Source organism: Bidens hawaiensis, unplaced genomic scaffold (genome assembly GCF_021521415.1).
Source record: "Bidens hawaiensis isolate Kalapana, Puna unplaced genomic scaffold, B.hawaiensis_p1.1 tig00004618_1, whole genome shotgun sequence".
Taxonomy (NCBI): domain Eukaryota; kingdom Viridiplantae; phylum Streptophyta; class Magnoliopsida; order Asterales; family Asteraceae; genus Bidens; species Bidens hawaiensis.
The window spans coordinates 132,764-149,914 of NW_027491282.1; the positions used below are offsets into that span (position 1 = coordinate 132,764).

Below are 17,151 nucleotides of genomic sequence, written 5' to 3' on the forward strand. Positions count from 1 at the left end.
GAGCTTCATGTTTATCTTTCTGAGCGTGTTGAAAGTTTCTTCGATGTCTTTCAACGTCGCTTCTGGCTCAGGGCTTTTGATGACCAAATCATCCATGTATACTTCCAAGTTTCTCCCAATTTGGGCATGAAACTCTTTGTCCATCAGGCGTTGGTATGTGGACCCTGCATTCTTAAGTCCGAATGGCATCATTTGATAACAAAATGTGCCATCGGGCGTCCGAAATGCGGTTTTGTCCTGATCATCTACAGCCATGTGGATTTGATGGTACCCTTTATATGCATCAAGGAAGCATTTAAGGCGAAACGGTGCTAATGAATCCACTTTTAGGTCAATTTCGGGTACCGGGTAACAATCTTTGGGGCATGCTTTGTTTAAATCTTTGAAATCTATACACATACGCCATTGTTTGTTAGCCTTCGGTACCATAACGGGATTTGCAACCCATGTTTGATATCTACTAACGCGTACGATGCCCGCGTCAAGGAGCTCCTTGACTTGGGTTCTACACGCGTTAGCTTGTTCCGCCCCCATTACTCTGCGCTTTTGTATGACTGGCGTAAAAGCCGGGTCACACTTGAGCTTATGCTCTACTTTACTTCGAGGTACACCAGTCATGTCAGCTGGTGTCCACGCGAAGATGTCAGCGTTTCTCTGTAGTAAGCGTTTGAGTAAGGTGCGCGTAGGATCAGCGATTGTTGGGCCAATTGTAACAGCCTGGTCAGGGTATCTGCCATTGAGGGCCCATTTTTCTGGTTCGATAATGGTTGATTTAGCCATCTTTGGTTTGGGTTTAGATGAGACAGATGCGATGCATACCTGGGGAATGCCGGTGATCATCGCTACACCCTCAACTGTTGGCCATCCCATCATGCCGTGGACTGAAGATACCACGGCGTTGAATCTTGCCATCCCGTCTCTCCCGAAGAGAATGTCGTATGTGTGATGTGGCTTCCTCATCACGACGAAGTCCACGTCTTCTGTGCGGGAGTATTTCCCGTCCGTGAGAATGACGGGGAAAGATAGGATACCCAGAGGGGTATTTGTTCTGCCGTCGAACCCTTCCATTGTGGCGTGAACCGTTTCCAGACGTTCTTTGTCTTCGTCGTCTAGCTTGTCGAAGAACTGCCTGTACATAATCGTTAACGAAGCGCCGTTGTCAGCAAGAGTGCGGGAAGTTATGTAATGCCCCAGCTGGCTTTTGATGACAATAGGGCCTTCCTTGCTGGGTCCTCCTGGTACTCGCGGGAAGCGCACCTCAGCTTCCTTCCATTCGCATGGTTCTGTCGTTCGTCTTTTTCTTCCTCTGGTGCAGCCATGAACCATGTGGATGCTGATGTCAACGGGCTTTCGTCCATTGCCTTTATACCGGTTATCATTCCTTCCTCCCTTCTTGATTGATGCCACAAGGTGTGTAAGTCTTCCATCCTTGACGAATGTTTCAACAACATCCTTCAAGGATGTACACTCCTCTGTACTGTGACCCTTTGTCCCGTGGAAGTCACAGAATTTGCTCTGATCCGCATTAGGTCATTGCCGGATCATTGGAGCTTTTGACCATGGGAGTTTTTCGGTGGCGAATATCTCCGTGACGCTTTTGGTGAGTGGCGTCCACCGGTGTTTTCGGCTTGAAGGGTGCGTGTTATCCCTTCCGCCAACAAGAGGGCGAGAGCTGGATGAGGTGTCAAAGTTTACCCTTGACTGCCAAATGCCTAGCTTCCTCTTTTTGTTCTGCCGGGCGATCCGAACATTGTTTTCTCTGGTCCTCTGCGTGTAGAGATGTGTACTCTGGGGAAGGTCCCTACCCAGTTGCTTCTCCGTCTCGGCAAAGCGCTTGGCCGCCGTCATGATGGCATCCCATGTGGATGGCATACCGTCCTTACCTGTCAACGTGCGGATAAGCTCTGGGTATTCGGCACCTTGGATGAAAGCGGCGCGAACAAGATCTTCACTTATGTTGCCCAGACTCAGCTTTTTGGAGTTGAAGCGAGTGATGAAGTCTAGTAAAGATTCATCTTCCTCTCTTACGCAGTTAAGGATCGTCCACTGCTCTTCAGTATATTTCCTCTGTTGAATGAAGTGTTGGCTGAACTTGTGCTGAAAGTCCGCCCAATCATAGATGTGGTGGACCGGTAAACGATCAAACCACGCCCTGGCCGCCCCAACCAGCGTCATTTGGAACATATAACACCACGTGGGTTCCGTCCAGTTACTGACGGTTGCCCCCGCTATGAATCTGTTCAAGTGATCGTCTGGGTCGGATAGACCATCATAAGTGCCGATGTTAGACATCTGTTTGGCACTTCTCGGGGCGATTGCTTCCGCAATGTCCCTTGCAAACTTGGACTTTCCCGCATTTGCGGCAGTTGGTCTAAAGGTTTTGGAGAAATCACGTGGGTTTCCTCCAGCGTTCCTTGGTTTGAAGGTTTCTCCAAAATTCCTTGGTTGGAAGTCCGTTTCCTTACGCTTCCCTTTCGCCTTGTGGCGAGGGTTTGCGTTGGTGTCGGATTCCTCCCGATCATCATCCGAGTACTCGCATTCACTGTTCATGTTGAGCTGTTGTCGAGTACTTCCGAATTCGTCAGTCTGTTGGATTGAACGCAAGCGTTCATCCAATTCAGCTTGGAACTCTTTCTGACGTGCTTCGGCCCACGCCTTAACTTAATCGAGTGTTTGGCGAGGGAGCCTCGCCTGTTTTTCCAACTGGGCATCAGTGAACCCCAGTGAAATATTGTTTACTGCACTTGCCCCGGCTTGGGTAACCGGGGTAGTGTTCGTAAAATTTGTATAGCCGCTGGTGTTCAGTAGCTTGGGTTGTGGTTATCGGGGTTTCTTGGTCACTTACTGGCCTCGGGACCGGAGTAACGTTAACCATTTCTTCAGAAATTTTGAAAAAACTGAGAATTAGTTCTAGCTTTTATGCACGGATGGCGCCAATGAAGAAACACTAAGCGACCCGGGGCAGATTACGGATAATTTGGGGTTTAAATAATGTTTCCCACAGGGATTGGGTCTGGCAAAGAAGGATGTTCTTCGGATGACCTGCAAAACAGACACCGTGAGCTCGTCACTGAGAAGGGGGGGTTCCTCCTTGTGACCACCCTCCGGCGTGAGAATCAGACTAGATTGCTCTGAATATAAGTGTATATTGAGAGAAATAGCTAGTGAAGGTAAAATACCAGATGATCCTACCGTTCCAAGGTGTTGGAGTATTTATAGCCGAAGGTAAGGTTTCCAAGCAGGTACAGCCAGCTGTATAATATTCCTGTTCTACCAACTACGGGCTACGCACGTGCCATGCTGGTTGGTGGGTAGGCAGCGGCTGATAGTGACCAGGCCGGCTGTGTACTATTCCTTTTCCACCAACTGCAGGCTATGTGCGTGCCATGACAAGGGTTGGTGAGTAGGCAGCGGCTAATAGTGACAAACAGTACTAGAGCATGCTCCTCGTACTGTTTGTCGGTGAGCTGTCACCCTGTGATTGGTTCATGGGCTGCTTTGGTCAGATCTTGTCTATTTTGTCCATACCTTGGCAGATATAGTACAAAAGATCTTCCAGAAGCATACGGACTGGCTCATTTGGGCGGGAGTATTCCCGCCTTGCTCATTCCTTCAGGTGACACTGAATTATTGAGTGCCTTGTGCGTGTAGCCTTGCTATTAGTGCGGGTAGCCTTCCCTGATGGCTTGTATCCGCAACTGCGGGGACAGGCGGGGGTACTTCACCATTGGGAGGCTTTTCCTGCGGGAACAGCTGGCGTACTGCGCGTAAGGTCTTCATCTCTGAGCATGGTGGGTCCTGTGGAACCAGTTGGTCCTTGCGCAGACGTCCATCTTCAAGGTTAGTCTTGCGGGTCCAACTGGGCTCTGCTGGGACTTACCTCTTCATCACCAAAACAAAACAATATACTAGGGTATAATTTACAGATTGCTCATATCAAATTTACACCATCGATCCAAATCTATTCCTAGTGTCTTTGAAAATGAGTCCACCCAAGGAAACTTAAAAACATGGTGCAATCTTCCACATAGGCACGACTTTAACACGTATATGCCACATAACCACGTTTTAACACGACTTTAACACGTATATGCCACATAACCACGTTTTAACATGCGAGCGTGTCATGTCATCAACAGACAATGACGGTAGGATTCAGTTAGTAAGGGAACATTAGGTGAAATATGTTACAAGGTGAAACTGTCAAAATATTTTGTTAGTTGGGATTGTTGTCTATCAATAGACAATAGTTTGTGTATACTGCACGGTCACGACTCATGAGTGTCATTGAGAAACTAATGAACTATATGGCTTGATGGTGAAGGGTCAACTGGTAAGCACATGTAGGCTGTAGCAAATTAGATTTAAATGACCAAACATATATACTGATAAAGCAATGTGATTGACAACACAGACGTGATGATTTGACTTTGAAGTTCAACCGAATATGATTATGCTTAGGGTGGCAATCTTGACCCAAACTCTTTCAAATGAGTCAATTTGAGTTGTTTTAAAAGTTAAATGAGTTTGTTTGGGTAAAAGATTTTAAATAAATGGGTTAAAATGAGTCATTTGAAATTCCATCCTTTTATTTTCGGGTCAAAACGGGTCGACAAGTTCAAAGAAATGGGTCGATGTGGGTTAGTGTCATAAGGAAATGTGACAGGTTTCGGATCGGAAGGGGTTTTTGTACAAGACAGGTTTCGGTACGAAACGGGTTTCAGATCGGAACGGGTTCGGTTTAGGTTTCAAGTCAACACGAGTTTTCACCCGTGACGTGTTGGGTTTTGGTTTCTTTCTGGTCGATTCCGGACTCGTTTTTGTACGTTTTTTCAGTTTTGTTTTTGTTCGGTATGAATTCTTTTAGTTTCGTTTTGATTGATTTTTTCGATTTCGATTGATGTGGTCCGGTTTTGGCTTTTTGTTTCTTTGTTTCATTTTCGTCGATTCTTTCGGTTTCGGTTCGATTCTAGATGGGTTTTTTTTTATGGAACGAATACAACGTATGAAACATTTTAGTGTTTTTACTTTTTTTGTTTATGATTTATATTTTGAGTTATAATTTTTTTATTATTATTTTTGAATGTTTTTTTAGGGTTTTTGATCTTAATAGAAAACCCCTAAACAAAAATTCAAAAAAAAATAATTAAAAAAATCATAACTTAAAATATAAGTAAAAAACGAAATATCTAAAAAAACTAAAATGTTTCCGCCGTTATTCTCGTTCAAAAAAAAAACCAAAAAAAAAAAACAAAACGGTTTGACCCTAACCTTTTTTGACCCAAACAAAAACAACCTTTTTTTTAATTGACTCGTTTTGACCCAAACTCATTTTGACTCATACTCGTTTTGACCCATGACTCATTTCAACCCATGACTCGTTCAACCCAACCCAACCCAACCCATTTACCACCTCTAATTATGCTTATGTTTATTAAGAAAAAAAAATTTAGAAATATATAAATCATATTTGACAAATTATATAAGTTAGTAATGCACCAAGAAATAACTCATCAACACTCGAGGCTAAAAAGTATTAGGCATTATATTTTCAGCCTTCGAAACAAATAACTATCTTGATCAAGGTTAAAAATATTGCTACTTTCATCACACAAACACAATAGATCAAGGTCAAAGTCATACCTGCAAGTCTAGAACACGTCAACAAACATACAAAGTCTGAAACAAAGATCTAGTTCAGTTTTACAGCTTACAGATACAGAAACGGTAATAAATAAACCATAGTTTCAAACTGCGGATTAACATTATCTATAAACCAAACAGACCACCCATGCTTTCTCTTTCACACAACAGTAACTTACTGTTTCCCACGTCAATCCATTCTTCTACGTTTCTTCAGGTTGTCAAACACTTGGTGGATATCATCGGATGTGATTGGTTTGGATCCATCAAAAGATTGCTATCAACAATTAAGAAAACAAACAAAACCAATAATAATTCAGCTTTAAGAAAAGAAATGGAAGGGAAGGAATTTTTTTTAACCAAGGAAAGAAAAGGAAAGGAGAGGGAAGGATAAGAAAGGGAAGGGAAGGAATTTTTTTTTAATTAGGTGTGTTCTTGAGTTGAAAGGAAATTAGGGGGAAAGGAAATGATAACTATGTTAGAAAATAGTTATCCTTAGTAATCATCCCATTTTTGGGAGGATAACTTATTGGGAAAATACATTAATTTAATCCCCCCTACTCCTTTCCTTTCCATCCTAAGAAAAAAAAACTCAACAACACCCATTTTTTAACTATCCTTAGTTTTCTTTTCTTTTCCATCCTTTAAAAAAACTCAAGAACAGGGCGTAAATGAATGACTAAACAAAAGCTCTCAAAAGGCTCGCTAAGAAAGGCTCATTTGTATACAAGCCGAGTTGGTCTGTAAACGAGCCAAGCCCGAACCAGAGCTGGCTCGCTCAATAACTGGCCCATTGGCTCATTCAAATTTAACATCAAATTTTAATATATAATAATAATAACATATAAATATTGAAAAATTAAACAAAAACAATACATAAATACGTGTCAAAAAATTAAAAATAAAAAACTTAACAAGCCAACTCGACGTAACACGAGCTGGCTTGAGCTTTTTACAAGCCGAGCTCGAGCTCCACTTTTCAGCTCGTCAAAACAAACAAGCCGAGCTAGCTCATTTAAGTTCGAGCCCAAGCCCATGCCCAACCCAGCTCAACTCATTTAAAGCCCTAGACTAGACTAACTCTGAAGTCAAAAGGCAACAATGAAACTCAAGCCTATATGGTTAAGAAAACCAACGGCACTATGTATACAAATCAAATGTTTTGGAAATATTAAACTTACCAGGAACGAGCGGATCTCGTCTTTCATATCAGCAATACCAGAGAGTATTTCCATTTTCTCCACATGCCCAAGATTATTTAAAAAATTCAATTCTGCCCCTTCTTGTTGCTGCATTTTCTCATCACGTTTCTGCTTTGCAATTTTCTCATATTCAGCAATCGAATCTTCCTTATCAACCAAGAAACTGATTCCCTTCTTTACATAGAAATCTGAACACTTATCACATTTGCATAGCACCTCCTCCAATTCTTAACAAGAAACATCAGTTGACTTTTTTCTTCAGATGTCAACTCCGCAGTCAACAAGTCAGCACCAAGAACACAAGCATCAGGCTTCTCATCGCCCAAACTTTTGGAGTTGTTATCAGGTACAGCAGGGTCTGTAGTAAGAAGCTCTGAGGTACCATTTTCAGCAATTGTAGAGGATCCAGATCCAGAAGCAGAAGCAGACGGTGCAGTCTGTACGCCTTTATCTTTGGAAGGAGTTGCAGAATCTGGTTGCTGATTTGACGCGAATATGGTTTTAGGGTAAAGGGTTAAAAAAGAACAGATTGGCGAGCACATGTGGCAGATAAGATCTTCATACAGAGGCTCACCGTCTTCATCTCTAGGAATCTGTAACTAAACGTTAATGTCTAAACATGATTTACAGCAAAAAAAGATGATGAGGTGTCATATGATTATGGATGTTCACCTTATTGGTGGAATCAAGACCAAGATGTTCCTCATGAAACCAATCTTCACACATGCAGCATTGAATCATCTCAACTTGCTCCTCAACATCTGGATCGGGATAAGGTCGACCACAGATGCAGTATTTCCCCTTGAAATTGTGGTTGTAACTGTTCTCTTCATTTTCAATATCTTTGCTTGCTAAAAGCTTGAAATAGAATTCTCCAAATTTTGAATTGCCACAGTCACACCTGAACTTTCTCTTGGTCCAAAGTTCTATGATCTACACCAGTTGTTAAATGTATTATTTTCTCATCATGTGTTAATTGGCAAGGTTATTAAGTATAAATGTTAATAAAAGAACCTCGTGACCATCATGGCAAGATAAACTGCATGCAGTGCAAACACCTGCATTTCCATCTGGAGTGCATGTTAAGCATGAAAAGATTGCTTGCCTCTTCATATAGCCTTTGGCATATGTGCATTCCTTTCCCTCATCACCGCCCAAAACTAAATCTGCTTCCTTTAATGAAAAACCAAAGTACAAAAAGTTCGTCAACAATCACACAACTTGTAAACTAACATCCCAGACAATACCATTGAATAAGTTCTTCTACTTTTGTGTATGGAATTCATCTGTAACCAATTAAGATTGAATGTGCGCTCAAGCAATACTTTCACTATCCAACAATTGGGTTAATTGCATTATTTATGTAGGTATATGTTCAAAGGTATATATCAAACTTTGTGCAAAACTGACATCAGGTGATAACCTACCTAATACAGCAGTGATGTTCATACTAAAACAACAAATATATAGTTAAAAACTAAAAGACATCCAATTGTTTTAGCTTGTGAACCTTTGCTAACAAACTATATTGCTAATTGTGTCTTGTGACTGTAGATATGAGTCATCGAGTTATAGCTACCAATTATATAGAAATTTTCGGGAAAGTAGCTATAGATGTAGCTGAAAAGTGTAAAATAACATGAAAAACAAGAATAATCTTTTGGGGTGTGATTATTAAAAAAGATTATTTGGTAAAATAGCTAAAAAGGTAGAAGTGAGCATGAAACCAAAAAAACAAACCGAAACAAAAACGAACAGTTTGGTTTTATGTTTTTATCAAAACCGGACTTGCGATTTGGTTTTTGATTTTGCATGTGATACAAACCTTTATAGATTTTCATTTTTTGTTTCTTATTTTAAGTAACTAATAAAACTAAATAAATAACTCAAATATTTAAGCTCAACAGTATAATATTCAATAAGTTATTAACTAACAAAAATGATTTCGGCCAATAATAACTTCTCAGCCCAAAATTTTCGAACTCAAATGGCTAAAGTGTATGTATTATGGCGTACATACAAGTAAGATGCTTAAAAAATAGCCCAACCCCCAAAACTGAATAACCAAAACCCAAAAAGCTGAAACCGAACGTTTTCAAAAATATAAAACCCAACTTTTGGTATTTGGTTCGGCTTTAGCCCAAATCCCAAAACCGACCCAAACTGAACCGTGCACACCCCTACTCAAAGCCCCATGCTTACTGCTAGCTCTATTTTTAATAACTTAATTATTCTAACAATATCAAAGCTAAAAACTTTGTCATCCAAGCAGAACTTAATTTTTCAATGGGAGCTTCTGCTCGTAAAAAATCCTAAAACTAACCCTAGAATCAGTAACATCACAAATTCTTAAGCTAATAACATACTATGACCTAGAGGTGTGCACACTTCGGTTCAGGTATTAGCCTCAACTGAATTAACCAATCAGTCTTCTGTCAATTGGTTCAGTTTACTCGGTTAGTCTGTCAGTTTTCAGTTCAGTTCAATTAATTTCGGCTAATAACCACACAATCAAACTCGGGCTAATATTTTTGCTTAGAAATGTATGAAATGGAAGCATAAATACATGGAATAGAGGTAAAAAGAGCTAGAAATATACGAAAATACGAATGACTCAGTTTGGTTCGGTTAACCGAGGGTACCAAAAAAAGCCGATAACCAATTTATGGTTAATTCAGTTTTCGGTTCGGTTATTGCGTGTCCCAGCAGTAGTTAACTTTCAGTAGGAGCTTCAGTTCTTAAAAGATCCTAAAACAAACCCTAGAATAAATAATTAACTAATTAATAGTCTAATATCACAAATTTTTAAGCCAATAACATACTAAAACAGTAAAACCTCATTATATACATCCAAAAAACATTAATAATACAGTAATTAAAAAATTGAACACACTTACAAGCTCCTGATCTTCAACTTCATCAAGGTACTCATTCAGTGACACCGTTTGCTCAGTTTCCTCTTCGAACACATCAGCCATGTTTATTCGTTCTACAAATTATAATAATCAGCAACCCTAGCTTGTAAATCGACAAACTAATTGACAAAATTCGCACGTGAATTGATGATTTACGGTACAATAAAATGAAAACCTAGGTGCGTGGAACATGAAAGCGTATAGTATACTTACTAATTATATAATAAAGGAATCAAGCGTTGCCGTGCGGATCATACATACAATACAGTACACGAAATGGTTGATAAATTATGAGTAACAAGTTATTGTGAATTTCAAGACAAAAGGAAGATGAAAATTAGGGCTTGTTATTAATAAAAAGGGGGCGAAAGTGAGAGTGATTTTCCCGCCATAAATAATAAGCCCAATCCAAAATGTTAGGTCGAATTCGATTGGTATCGATTATGCTGATCATAGTATTGGTGCTAAGCTTAAAAAGTGATTTTTAAACATCCAAAATAGTTTTGATACTCGTGTAATTTTTTATATAAAAAAGTAAAACTCGGGTGTTGCGACAGCGAGTCAATACGAATTCGTACGGCTTCACTTTGGTTCGTTACGATATTGGAACTAAACAAAAAAATAATTTCGTTAGATGAACATATTTAAAAGTTATATATGCTAAAAACATAAATTTGTTAAATCCATATGTTGGTAAAACCTTACTATTATGATGGATAGTCAAATCAAATTAGGTTCGTCACGATATCTAAACTAAACCTAAAAAATAAGAATGTGAACGAGTAGGCCAAGTGGGTTGCCAACTATTGGGGATGGGCTAAGCAGGCAGCATATCAGCTCAAGTGGGCCGATGGTATGAATTGGGCTGCAAACCATAATGAATTGGGCTTGTCCGATGTCCCCCACGCCCTGTGGCGCTACCTAAGCAAAAAACATGATTCGAGTAAAAAACGAGTTATGCCCAAAACGAGTTTAACCTTAAAGTTGATTGTTTTAGAACAAAAAATTAAATAAAATGGGTGTGGTAGCTATATTGATTTTACGGGGTTAGTGACGGCAGATGATGATGACAGTGGGAAAGGGGGTGAAGGTAGAGTGAGCAGATAACGAAATCAACCAAACGATGATCGTATTAAGCGAACTGGCCGAACCAAATAAATAACTGATAGTTTGGGTTAACCATAACCAAATAGCCAAAAGTTATGGTTATGTTTCGGTTTTGGTGTATGTCGGCTTGACCGATTAACCGAAAACCGAACCAAATTATATAAACATGAAATATGTGTTCACCTCTTTTATCGGCGTGTATGACTACGTTGTTTTACATTATTCGTTTATAATATTTATTGAAGAAACACGTATCCGATCCCCGGGTATGGGTCCTGGATCCAATGAGTCCACAGGGTAAAATACGGATAACTACTAACACGGTATGAGTACAACTTCCCAAAGTCCAGTGACCGGAACCTGCAAAACAGACACCGTGAGTCTCGTTACAGGAAGGACAAGAGGGGGGTCTTCCTGTAACCATCCTCCGGCGTGAGTATCAGTATCGTTCGTAATGAAGAAAGTACTGAAGTATATCGACTGAGTGTAGTCAAAGTATAAGTGAATAAGAGTGGATGTGAATGAATGAATACCTCATATGGTTTGACGAGGTATTTATAGCCGAAGGATCAGGAAGATGATTGGGCCAGCTGTCCTCTTCTAGAAGATCTTTGATAACTGCCTGGACGCGTGTCCTCTTATGATAGGTTGAGCTATACGTCCCATGTGCATGGGTATAACAACCTGGACACGCATCGCCTAATGATAGAACAAATTGCACCCTGGCCATGTGCACGGTCATAACAACCTGGCCATGTGTCCTTTGCTCATTTGCTGGTAGGTCACGTATTCTTCAAGTAACAATCGTGGTCATTCTTCTAGAGGATAGTTAATTGGTGACAACTGTCCCATTGGCATTGCTTTCCGGTCATTATGGCGGGCAAACGTCATGTCCTGCGGATGACTTCTGAGGGTGCCAGGATGCTTCAGCGTATGGTACGAGGACGTTCTTCCTCTACCATGATATGCGGGTGATCCATATGTCCCGCGGGTGTTATGTGAGGAGTTCCTCTATGACCCGCTGTAACATCCTGAAATTTCCAAAGTAATATTAACTATATTATTTAATATTGGAGGGAAAGTTTACTCGGGTTAATGGGAAATAATTAAATAGAGTGGGAGTTGGTATGGGTCGGGCTAGTGTTGGGTAATGGATACGGGTTATGGACTTGGGTTATGAAGGAAAGAGGGAAGGACCATGTGCCTAAGTCCATGATCCATAATTATATAAACCTTAAATCACCATTAATCCTTCATTTTTCATATTCCATACACCACCAAAACACACACTTAGCTCTCTCTCATCCTACTCTCTCTCTCTCTCTAAGCCGAAAACTAGAAGAAGAAGAATAAGGAGGAGAATCAGTTTACGACCCAAGGTAATGATAGTATTATGTTGTATGAACTCAACTCCGTTAGATCTAGTCACGAAACGACGAGTCGACACCGTTTAACCGTTGAAGTCACGAGATCCGGTGGAATCGGGTATAAACCGAACCTAAGATGAGCTTAGGGATTACCCTAGCTCAGATCTGGATCGAACGGGACGAAAAACGGTGAAAACGGTGATGAAACGGCTGAGATCTCGTTTTTCCGGCGAGATCCCGGATTTCCGACGATGACGGCGCCGGAAATGTTGTACGAGGTTAAGAGAATGTCAGAGAACATTCTGACATTCCCTGACCTAAACCTAGTTCGTTAACGGATACTTAACGAACTAGAAGGTAATCCGTTATATGATTCGCCAAGGGGAGATAACGAAGCAGACACAATTCGTTAAGTAGTTCGTTAAGGATTCAGTTCGTTAAGGGACCAGTTCGTTATAAAGGTTCAACTCGTTATGGAAGATGACGAACCAGAATAACGAATTAGCTAACGAATTAGAATAACGAATCGCATGATGTTCAGATAATGAATCAGATGCTGATTAGAGGACGAATTAGTTAACGAACCAGATCACTTAAGACAACGAATTGGTTAACGAATTAGGCTTAATTCGTTGTAAGGATTGGGACGGCGAATTAGATAATGACTTAAAATCCTAATGGAAAATGTGATAAGACAGTTAATAGAAATAACAATTTTCCAAGCTCGACCCTAGCAAGGGGCTCTGCCCCTTGGATCCTGCTAGGGGCTGCCGCCCCTAAACCCCGCTGCCAGGGGCGCTGCCCCCGGACCCCGTTCGTTGAGGGTTGTAAATAGACTAGAAACGCGATATGGATAGTAATAGTTAATTGATATGTGTATCTGTTATACAGTTAGTCGCGCACAGTTAAAAAAGGAGTAACTGTTAACCATGTTCAGGTGAGTTTCTAGCCCCATTTCCTTGTTATGTTTTCGGGACTGTGTGCATACTCGATGTGAAGCATGAATACGCTTACCTTAAGTGGTAAGTGTATGCTATAGATGATATACGAGGTAGCTATTATATGATTGCTTGTCGGTGCGTGAACGATCTTCGGATACTGCACGTACTGTCAGGTTATAAATTAAGATATGAATATTGTATGTAATGTAAGGATGATGTATGAACGTTATGAAAGAAAGCTTGCCGGTGCGTGAATGATCTTAGGATATTGCACGTGTCAGCAAGGGAAATGATCTCTATGTGGTTATAAGTGTGTAGATGTTATGTGTGACTTGCTTATTATGTAAATGGTGTAATGATATGAAGTGTGTTGTAGACAAGTATGGGTAGAGCGTGTTAGAAGTGGCAAGAGTCTAGTAAGTGTGATAGTGGCATGGCGATAGTATGTGGTAGGGTAAGCCTATACGTGACTTCGTTATTAAAGTGGCAAAGTGGCATAACGTTATTCGTTATTAAAGTGGCAAAGTGGTAGGGGTAAATAAGAGGTTAAGTGGTAAGATGAGCAGGTTAGATAGTGGACTACGTGTCTTTGGATACGTATATGATGCATGTAGTGGTTGTATGATAAGTTGCTTGATTAACAAGAACTCACTCAGCGTAGCTGACTTTTAGTATGCACGTAGGTGAGCTGATAATAGAGTTGGCATGAGGATGGCACATGGCATGGATTGAACGGCTGGCATCTGAAGATAGAAGAAAAGATGTTTTAAATATAATGATTTGTGTTATGGTATCAAAGAAAGATTTAATGTTTTGTAACAAATGATTGATGTTTTATATTCCGTGAAAAGTTTTAAGTAACTCTAATTGTAAGAACTGTGTTTATGAGTAAATCCGACGTTAAAGTAGGGCTGTCGGGTTCGGGGCCTTACACCCGCAGGTGGTACTTAAGGGTATTTGGGTCTTTTTGGTACCCTACCTTTATAAGTCCCCCAGTCTAGTGTTTATTCTGTGTGAAATCTTTATGCGGGTGAAATTCTGGACTTAATGCATGTTGGGGGTTTTTGAATTTTTGAAGTTAGGTAGAAAATATCTTCTGTTGGTATAGATAATCATGAAAAAAGGACAAGTTGGCCACTCGCAGGCGCGTGAACAGATGATGGAACGTTTATGACGGCTGTCACTGTACCCGACTGTGCAACTTTTTCTCTTTTTCGAATTTCCCGCGTGACGTGGCGGTTGCTGATTAGACGATGAGTTTCTCTCCCAACTGTTCATATCCCATCACATTAACTGCGATGGGTATAAATAGGGAGAGATTTCTTCTGTTCGAAGTTTTATCGTCTTTGATTTCCTGATTATCATTTTGCTTTCTCTCTGATAAAGCATTGAGCTTTCTCATATATCCTTTCATCAAATTTTCTATAATGTCGAATGTTCAAACTGAGATTGACGAGATAGAGGTTTCATGGGACTATTCAGAGTATGAGAAGTTGTTAGAGACCTACGGTATTCCACCGGAATGAGAGCCGGAATTTCCCTCCCCTGGTTCTATAGCCAGTTTGTCACCACCTGGTAAAATGGCTGTCATGCTGATTACTTCGTCTGTGGGAACTTCCGTTTTCCCAAAACGACAATTCTTTATGAAGGTATTGACTGCCTACGTGATTCATTTATCCCAGTTGCATCCACGTACTGTAATGCGAATTCGCCATTACGAATTCGTATGTATAGCACGTGATATGGTGCCACACCTAGACCGATTCCCTGTTTTTTACCGACTTACCAATTCCGTTTTCCCAAAACGACAATTCTTTATGAAGGTATTGACTGCCTACGGGATTCATTTATCCCAATTGCATCCACGTACTGTAATGCGAATTCGCCATTACGAATTCGTATGTATAGCACGTGATATGGTGCCACACCTAGACCGATTCCCTGTTTTTTACCGACTTACCAACCGTGACGGTTGGTATACATGTCAAGGATTCTCCGACCGAAGCATTGGGTATGAGATTGAGAAGGCGTCCGCCGACTGGCGTAATAAATTCTTTTGTATTTTTGAGACGTGGTGCCTGTTACCATGGTCCGTCGTCCGGTTAACTCTCCTCTTCCGGATGTTGTTACAGCTGCTCGTGAGGGGCGCGATTGGTTCCGCACTCTAATGGCAGAACTAACACCAATGTGGGCATGAGCTACTTGTGGTCATCAGAGTTTATGGAGCCAATTTTCGTTGATCTGAATGAACGTAAATTGTCTTTATTGCCTTTTCTCTTCCTTGAATCTTTTTATGACTGATTTTCTATCTTTTCGGGTCGGAGTTCTATGCTTAACGCCCTCTTTGAGGATAGAGGTTGTGTCCGTAAAAGCATACGTGATGCAGGGGACCAACCTATTCTTGAGAAAACCAACTCCCGATTCCTTTTTCCAAAGAAGGTGCGAGCTGAACCCATTGTTTCGGACGCAACCTTTGAAACAGGTGCGTATGTTCTAAACCCTCCTCCCCTTAATGCCATTACTTCTGACGGGATGATTGCCATCCTATCGTCACGCGATGATGATGGCGATGCTTCTGAGTTTTCTGCCTCTCAAGAAGAGAGGGATTCTGATGACGATGCCCCTGAATTTTCCTCGGTCTCATCTTTACTGGCATAGTTAGAGATAAAGAGAGCTTTCTTGGTTTTTCAAGCAAGCCAGGCGGGTGCCAAGACTGCAGACACTGAGGCGGGACCGTCAAAGAAAAAACGAAAAACTCATCGTCCCCAGAAGCCACAGTACAGTCTTGCTGAACGCATTGATATAGTGGAATGTATGTATTTCCTTATCTATGTTATTATTTTGGGGTGTTAGCTACGTGTAGCTTGTTTTTTTTTATAGATCCATTGATCTTTGGGAATGATATATTTGAGAAGTTGCCTACTCCAACTCCTCAATCTGATAAACTACCGTCTCCTCCGCCAGAGAAGACTGCGGAAGATAAGCCACCATCTCCTCTGGCTGAGAGGACAACAGAAGAAAATCCACCTACTCCTCCAACCGATGCTGCTACGGAGGAGCCCATCGTCCAGTCTGGGAATGATAGTTCTTTTGACTATCTTTTTCACACTGGAACTGCTACTGTGCTATGAATGCAGAGGGTTTCAGAATTGACGAATCTCCTCCCCAACAATCATCCTCAATCCCAGTTCGCCTTGAACCTTCAGGTTCCCGTTATTATGGGGACGCGAACTTGGGAGATAAGTTTGACTTGTTTGTCCCTTCCTGGGATATTACTAATGAGTCTCGGTTTTCTGACCCCGAGACATGTATGAGCTTTGTTAAGCATTGTACGCCACTAGTTGAAATGGCGTATCAGCGTGACCGCTCCCGCCATGAACTCCACACTGATCTTTCAATTTCCTTGGCTAATTCTTTAGCTTGTAGCCAGGAAATCTTGCGCAAGTGGCGCTCCATGGGCGGGAAGCTGGGTGAAGCTTATCGGGCCGCTGAGGCTGCGAAAAAAGAAGCTGAGGAGCACCGTGTTGCGGCCAATACAGCTAAATGGAAGCAAACGGACGCGGAAAACGCCCTCAAGAGTGAGCAGGATCGCAATGCTACCGCTGCTCCTCGATGGAAGGAAGCCTGTGAAAAGCAGAACTCCCTTCTTGAGGCTGCCCGGGCAAAGGCTCAAAAAGAAAAAGATGATTTGGCCCGGGCTTAAGAAGCCAACTCAGCTTTGGAAAATCAAGTAACCCTTCAGGGTACACGAATCCAAGAGCTTGAAGCGGAGTTGAAATTGCAGAGGGAGCAAGTTGATCTTAGAGACAAAAGTGCTGCTGAAATGCAAGCTGCTTATGACTCCCTCCTGCATGCTCGAGAGGAAAAAACTGCGGAATCCCAAGCGTTCCGGATGCGAGCTGAGCGTGCGGAACAAGACCGTCAGTGGTTCCTCACTCGGGGAGTTGATGCTGTAAGTTTTCCCACTTTGATGATC

The 17,151-nt window shown here is 41.4% G+C and overlaps 1 pseudogene across 1 annotated transcript; it reads right to left on the minus strand.

Annotated features, from left to right (window-relative positions):
• Positions 1-5,667: 5,667 nt before the first annotated feature.
• On the minus strand, positions 5,668-9,823 carry LOC143627212 (uncharacterized; annotated as a pseudogene). The gene is made up of 5 exons (XR_013152556.1): positions 9,743-9,823; positions 7,860-8,018; positions 7,518-7,778; positions 6,825-7,438; positions 5,668-5,920 (listed from the first exon to the last, which is right to left on the minus strand). The product of XR_013152556.1 is annotated as an uncharacterized LOC143627212 (transcript).
• Between the last annotated feature and the right edge of the window lie 7,328 nt (positions 9,824-17,151).